Source organism: Camellia sinensis, chromosome 8 (assembly GCF_055761805.1).
Source record: "Camellia sinensis isolate YWXY chromosome 8, ASM5576180v1, whole genome shotgun sequence".
In the NCBI taxonomy this organism is placed as follows: Eukaryota; Viridiplantae; Streptophyta; class Magnoliopsida; order Ericales; family Theaceae; genus Camellia; species Camellia sinensis.
In genome coordinates, this window is record NC_138968.1 from 64,581,561 (window position 1) to 64,588,683 (window position 7,123).

Below are 7,123 nucleotides of genomic sequence, written 5' to 3' on the forward strand. Positions count from 1 at the left end.
AGGCCACCGACCAGTTATTAGCATGGGAGACCACCTGCCGACCACCCTTTGTGGTGGAGACCAAAGAGGGTGGTCGGCCTGCCAGAAAATCTTGTCGGCCGACCAGTTTCCACCTCTGGTTTTTTGGTTTTTCTGCAACAAAGGCAAGAGAGAGAAAAGGCAATGTATTTTCAACAAATGTGTGCATGACCACTCTTCCCGTCCTTGCACAAGCTCAATGGAGGGTAGTCATCGATCCTCGTGCTACTAATCACGCATCTCGATGCATGATGGCCGAGAAGTCAGATCGCGCGACTCGATGTGAAATTAATGCACATATAAGCAAATAAAGCCAACAACTCTATCATGGACAGTCAAGAATGTCGACGACGGAGAATCGAGGCACGTTTCGTCACTTGGAGTACGAAATGTCCCTCGTTTCCCGTGTTCGGACTAAACCCTACTCCAAACACAATGCAACACACATGGCATGCATGAATGCAACTCTAACATGCAACCTAAATGCAATGCCACTAAATGATGCAACTATGCAAGTAGTGATATGCAAACATGCTACTAGCATACACAATGCTATGAACCTAGAATGGCATACTCAATGCACATGAGCTATATGGCATACACAATGCACACATACGAAGATGGACATACACAAAGGCATAATCAAAGCATACACAATGCGATGGTCAATCATGCAACAACATGAACCAAATGGCATACACAATGCAAGATGGACTTAAACCAATATGAGTATACCTCAGCCACACTTACATCAGTGGCCATATGATGGAAATAAGACAACCGAAATACATGCAAACATGCACGGATGCAAAGGACCGATCCTAAGGCACAACATGCAATTCTAACTAAGCATGGCAAAGGATGAAGCATGGCATACAAACACACATTTCCCAGCTCTGAAATATGATACACAATGGTCCCGAATCACGCAAATACTTCACACGATGCATGCTAAATGGCCCGAATACCGAAACTAGTGAAGTGCGTTACACTAGAGGTACACAAGGCAATGCACAAATGGAAAAACCAACCCCAAACAGACCCTAGGAAGGTCCAAGACAGTGGGAAATTGGTCTAAAATGATGGCTCGGAATGCATTCAAATAAAGCCCATGCAATGGTCGGTAAATGAGGCATACAAGCCCGACTCTCTAATGCACTTAAAGAGTGCAAATCATGGGAATATGGCATGCATATAGGCTCTAAAATGTGATGTGCAATGGCCCCAAAACATGAAAACACCTCAGTATATGCATGCGATGGACCTCAAAACTCAAAGTTAAGCATGGATATTGAACTACAGGCATGCAAAACAAACATCATTCGACCATGAGACCCAAAAACAGAGCTAAGGCAGTCCAAAACATGCACAAAATTAGTTTAAGGCATGGCCAAAATATGCTAGGAAAGGCGGCCAAAACATCATGCAAAACAAGCTAGTGAACCATGATTTGCACTACAACTATATGAAGCACATGAGAGGTCACCAAACCAACCAAAAGAAGAAGTATTTCATATCAAAATATGACCAAAAACCCACTGAAACTCAGTCAATGCATGCAAGAATGGTGTGTCCCTTTGAAAGGCCAATAAGGGGGTTATTCTACACATGCATAATAGACATTCAACATGGAAAAACCACCTCTGGAAAGAGGTTATGATGGCCCTAAAACTCACTGAAATGGGCCTGAAATGAGTCTAGGAAGCATGCAAATAAAGGTCCCTTTGAAAGGCCTTGAAGAGGATTACTCTACACATGCATAATAGACAGTCAACATGGCAAAACCACCTCTGGACAGAGGTCATGCAGGTCACAAAACTCATCAAAAATGGCCTGGATCAAGGCTTTGAAACATGTAAATAGCGGCTCCTTTGTAAGGCCAAGAATGCTAGCAAACAAGACAAGGGGTGTGAGGGCCACCCCTCTCTGATTTTGGGGCTCAAAATAGCATGCTAGCCACTAAAAATCCACTAGATTTCAGTGGCTAAAAGGCCAAACAAAGCACAATACAAAGGCCTTAATGCATGGCTCAAAACAAGATGAAAACAAGCATGCAAGGGGGTAGATGACCCCTAACAGAAAAATGACCTTAAACAAACTTCAAGAGGAGCTCAAAATAAAACTTTTTTCAGTTTATGACAAAGCCTAAATATGCTTTCAAACTAGGATAAAAGATGAAGCAAAATAGTGCTGCAATGAGGGAAATAGAGAGCTACCCTTGTAGAGCAGACCTCCAGCAACTTCTGGACCAATGTAGCAACCCTTCAACCTCTGAGAAACAGCTCCAAGGTGCTTGGATGGATGGTGGAAAGGTTAAGCTAAGGGTTGGTGTGTGGTAGGCGAAGAACTATGGAGTTTTGGAGGCAATATAGAGATACAAGAGTGAGATATATGCATGTATGCTCCAGCACTTTTCTGAACCAAGGCCAAGGAGGGGAGGCCCTTCCTTTATAGAGGAGAAGGTCTAAAGCTTCTCAAGAAAGCTTAAAAGTTAGGCCAAACATCCACGTGTATGGAGGATGCACCAAATGCCCCCCAGCTGACACAGCTGAAACACACTCAGAAAGAGGAAAAAGCAGATGGCTAGCCGACCAGTTCAGGTGGTCGGCCGACCATGCCCCCTGGTCGGCCGATCAGGTTCAAAAGGGTCAAGCTCAAAAGGTGGTTGGCCAGCCCATATTGGTGGTCTCCCAGGTGAATGCAACTCAGTGGTGGTATGGGAGACCAGAAAATGTGGCTCAAAAGTGAGGGAGACCACCTACCTGTCAAGAAAATCGGCCCACTGGGGAAAGGTGGTCTCCAAGAAGAAAAGGTGGTCTCCCACCCTACTGCCACCTTCCTAACAATGAAACTAGGGTCCATGCCAAAAATGAACCCACACCGATGCAAAACGAAGGTTCAGGGGCCAAAACGCGTAGCCGGGGGCCCCGAAAACTGGCTATTAAGCATCGAAAGTGGCGTGCGACCACGAAGGTGGTCTCCCAGGCCACAGTGTCCCTTTAAGGAGAGGAAACAAGGTGCATGCCAAAAATCGGAGCAAACGGAGGTAGTTAAGCGGTCCCGAACCGAGGCACACGGCCGATGGCTCCGAAAATCAGAAACTGGTCTCCAAACGGGAAAAATGGCCTATGACCACGAAACGTAGCCTACGGCCACTGAGAGATGGTCTATGAGACCTCTCCCTCCCTTCAGGAAGAGAAAACAGAACCTGGTTCGTAAACCGAGGCAAGGCACGAAAAGGTTCCGACGCCTGGAGGCAAGGCTCTCAGCCGAGACTTCGTGACCTCAGGACGAGCACAACGTGCGCGATCACCAAGCGCTCAATCGATGACATCTGAGTCTTAAGGTCGGTAAAAAATGGGGTGTCTACATACACCTAACTTAATCCTCTGTACTATCCTTACTTTGATATAGATTTCATCATTACTAGTTGGGTATGAGAGGAGTTGGGAGAAGAAATAGAAGCAGCCATATGCCACGAATCAACAAGTGAAAGAAAGCAAAGGGGGATGAAATATATGGCGAAGAAATCTGAGGGAGATATAGAGATACTATTTCCCTGTTTCAATCATGTTCAACTTACAAGGCCATTTCATTGACAATGTATTGAAAAATTTCCTCCATTTTTCAAGCTTTACCAAAGATTTATTTACTTCACTCAATTGATATTTGTAGACATCACAGACTCAGTAAGAACCGTGTTTCAATAATTATTTAAAGCTTACCGAAGAAAATCTAAATCCTATAGCGTAACACATAAAAGAAAACTCCCACTGAGCATACCACAGGAACATGAAGGAGCTGCCATCCTTCTAACTGTCCCATTAGTGCATCCCTATTGCTAACAGTCCACTAACACACAAATTGAACCAGGCAAGTCTCAATACACACCAAAAATAGATAAGGCACAAACAGTGCACCATAAAGAACAGTATCCTATACTGCATTACATTTACAACACCTATTTGAAAGAATTCTCCCCCATAGACTAAGTTGTCAATTGACCAACAAAAGTTCAGGAGCAAAAGATAAAGTACATATTCTTTAGTTGAATATTCTATTTGTGCAACCTAATTTAATCAGGGATAAGAATGGAAAATGTTGTCACCAAATTATAATTTTATGCTAACAAAGAAACACAAGCACAAATAAATGCACTATGCATTTCTTTGAAAGAAGTATTAGATCCAGCAATATCAGTAACCTGATCAACTTTTGTCCCACGCATCTTCTTAAGGCTATGAGCTGTTTACTTTTCTCATTATTCTATCGTAGGGTTGGCCAGTAAGAATCGTGATCCTAGTTCTTATAGAACTCATTTATATCAATTTCCATATGGTGCACGTATTTGGGTTTCTCAATAACTTCATACAAAAAGGATTAGGAGAGAGAGAGAGAGAGAGAGAGAGAGAGAGAGAGAGAGAGAAAGAGAGAAAGAGAGAGAGAGAGAAGATTCAAAACCAAGAGTATGATAAGAAGCAAACTACAAAAACAACAAAAAACATCATTTAGTGAATGATCCTTATTATAATTTTCAGTGCATTACAAAATATTACAGAAATAGTGACTTAAAAGAAAATACCACAATATCAACTTCTGTCACAGCATGATGGTTCGAAAATGGTGAGAAACATATTCTTCCTTATAGTGACTCGAATGCTAAATATACAAGACAATGTGACCACAAAGCTAGTTTGTAATAAGTCAGATTTAGTCTGAAGAAAATTCAGCTAAAATTTAAAGTTAATCAGCAGCTCACCTATGTTCAGCTACTCTCGAGTTTGTCACTTGAAAATATTTGAGTTATGGTCAGACACTCTATTTGAATAACAATATTCTGTTTTAATTTTTAAAGGCAATTCATGTGATAATGATACAGTTATTTGCTTAACAATGTCTATTGTTACACAAAGAGGAGCTGACTTTTGACAAATCCATATCAAGGAAAAGCAATGGATCCAACTTCAAAAAATTAATAATGAGATCATATTGCCCAAAGAATTCCTATTGTTTTCAAATAACACTAAACTAACCAACTTGTGAGAAAATGCAGACAAGAGATTTACCTATGGCCGATCACGAACCGAACGTTAATTCCCTTCTCTTGTTCCAATTGAAGAAGTCTCTCTCCTAATCAAACCCAAAAAGCTAGTCAGGGAAAGCCATGAAATTAAGATATAGTAGGACATACACACAAGGACAATAGCAAATTATCACCTTGAGGCATCCAAGTTTGTCTGACTGAATCGCGCCTCTTCCTACTACTAAAAGCAGTTTTAATTTCAATAACTATGAAAGCCTTCTTCCTTGGCAAGCCCTCATGAGTCAATTCAGAGATGTGAGTGAACTCATCAGATCTTCACATCTCTTCAGAACTTTGAGTAGCAGCCAGCTCCATCTGAAGCGTTGAAATCGACTTGTCTAATGATCTGCCAGACCTCCAAAAAAATCGAATTACCAATACAAACTTCAATTGATCCAGTAAACACACACACAAGAAAAAATATGAAGTATGACGAGTTTCAAACTCACTGAATCGTTCGATACAGAAGAGCGTATAGAGGCTAGTTAGGGTTTGAGATCAATTGATTGAGAATGCATTTGGCTTCGTAGTCTACATTTCCATGGCTCTCACCAAACCCTAACTTCAAATGAAATGATGAATTCGAAGCTTTTGGGAAAAAATGATCGAGAAACAGAGAAAAATTGATCGATTGGGAAAGAAAGTGAATGACATACATTGTGAGGCCATGCGAAATCGCGTGATCGATCAAGGCAATGCTCGAAGAGAGCTCGAGAGCTCGCACAAAGAGAGAGAGAGAGAGAGAGAGAGAGAGGGTTTGGGGCAAAAATATATACAGATAGAATGAGAGTCGTCTGGGAGAGTGGTGAACGAGGCTAAACTAATGTTTTTGAGTGTTTTTTTTTTCCCCTTTAGTTATTGTAAGTTTTTAAATATTTTAAATAATTTTTTTTTTACTTTTTAAATTCAAATAATTAACATATATTTAACAGAAAATATTTTTAACTTTTTAAAAAAAATCATTCAATTCAAAAAAATATAAAATTTAATACATTTCATATATATTATATTTTATTATATTTTTTTTACAAATATTTTACTTTTTAGTTGTATTTAGATTAGACACATCTAAAAAGTAAAAAATAAATAAATTATCAAAAGAAGGGAAAATATCAAATCAAGGTAATTTTTTAAAAAAAAACTACAAATTAGTGAGAAGCTATATAAATATTAATTATGAAAATTATAAACTTTTTCATGAATATATAATTTTTTTCCCAAAATCCCACTGGGCGCAATTATCCCTTAAAAGAGACACTATATTATAAAATAATGTATAAATTATTTTTTACATTTTCCTCAATTAGGAAAATTTAAAGTGAGAAGCGTGGTTGGAAATTGTTAGTTTTTTTAAATAAAAAAAAAATCAAATTGAAATTTTCTTTAATAAAAGTTTTCACGACATGCTAATGCATGCCGTGTAAAGTTATAATATTTTACGACATGAAATGTATGTCGTCTTAAGTACAAATATTTTATGACATATTTTTGTATGCCGTGAAAATATACATTTTTTACGGTATGCTTTTGCATGCCATAAAAAAATTCCGGATTGAATTTTTTTTTTTTTTACAAAAGTTTTCACGACATGTTAATGCATGCCGTGTAAAGTTATAATATTTTAAAACATGAAATGTATGTCATCTTAAGTGCAAATATTTTACGATATATTTTTGTAAGTCGTAAAAACATACATAAATATATGAATCAACGACGTACATGGTATGTATGCTGTTATTGACAAAATATTAACGGCTTACAAAAAAAAATGCCGTAGAATGTACTAACCACGACATGCATTTAATGCATGTCGTAAACATGATGCCGTGAATAGTTAGTTTTGTTGTAATGATCTGTCAATTAATTGTACCCTGAAACTTCGAAACATCTTTTGCTTAATTCCCTTGTTCTGATTTTCCATTAAAAAATAAATAAATACCACTAACCTCTTCTTCCTTTAATTTATATGGTTATGTATTTTTCAATTCAATTATTTTTAGAATAAAGTTATACACATTAATT

The 7,123-nt window shown here is 38.5% G+C and overlaps 1 long non-coding RNA gene across 1 annotated transcript; it reads right to left on the reverse strand.

Annotated features, from left to right (window-relative positions):
• Positions 1 to 4,525: 4,525 nt before the first annotated feature.
• Positions 4,526 to 5,898, reverse strand: LOC145796562 (uncharacterized). Its single transcript, XR_014337039.1, has 3 exons — positions 5,551 to 5,898; positions 5,236 to 5,447; positions 4,526 to 5,148 (listed from the first exon to the last, which is right to left on the reverse strand). It is a non-coding gene; the product is annotated as an uncharacterized LOC145796562 (long non-coding RNA).
• Between the last annotated feature and the right edge of the window lie 1,225 nt (positions 5,899 to 7,123).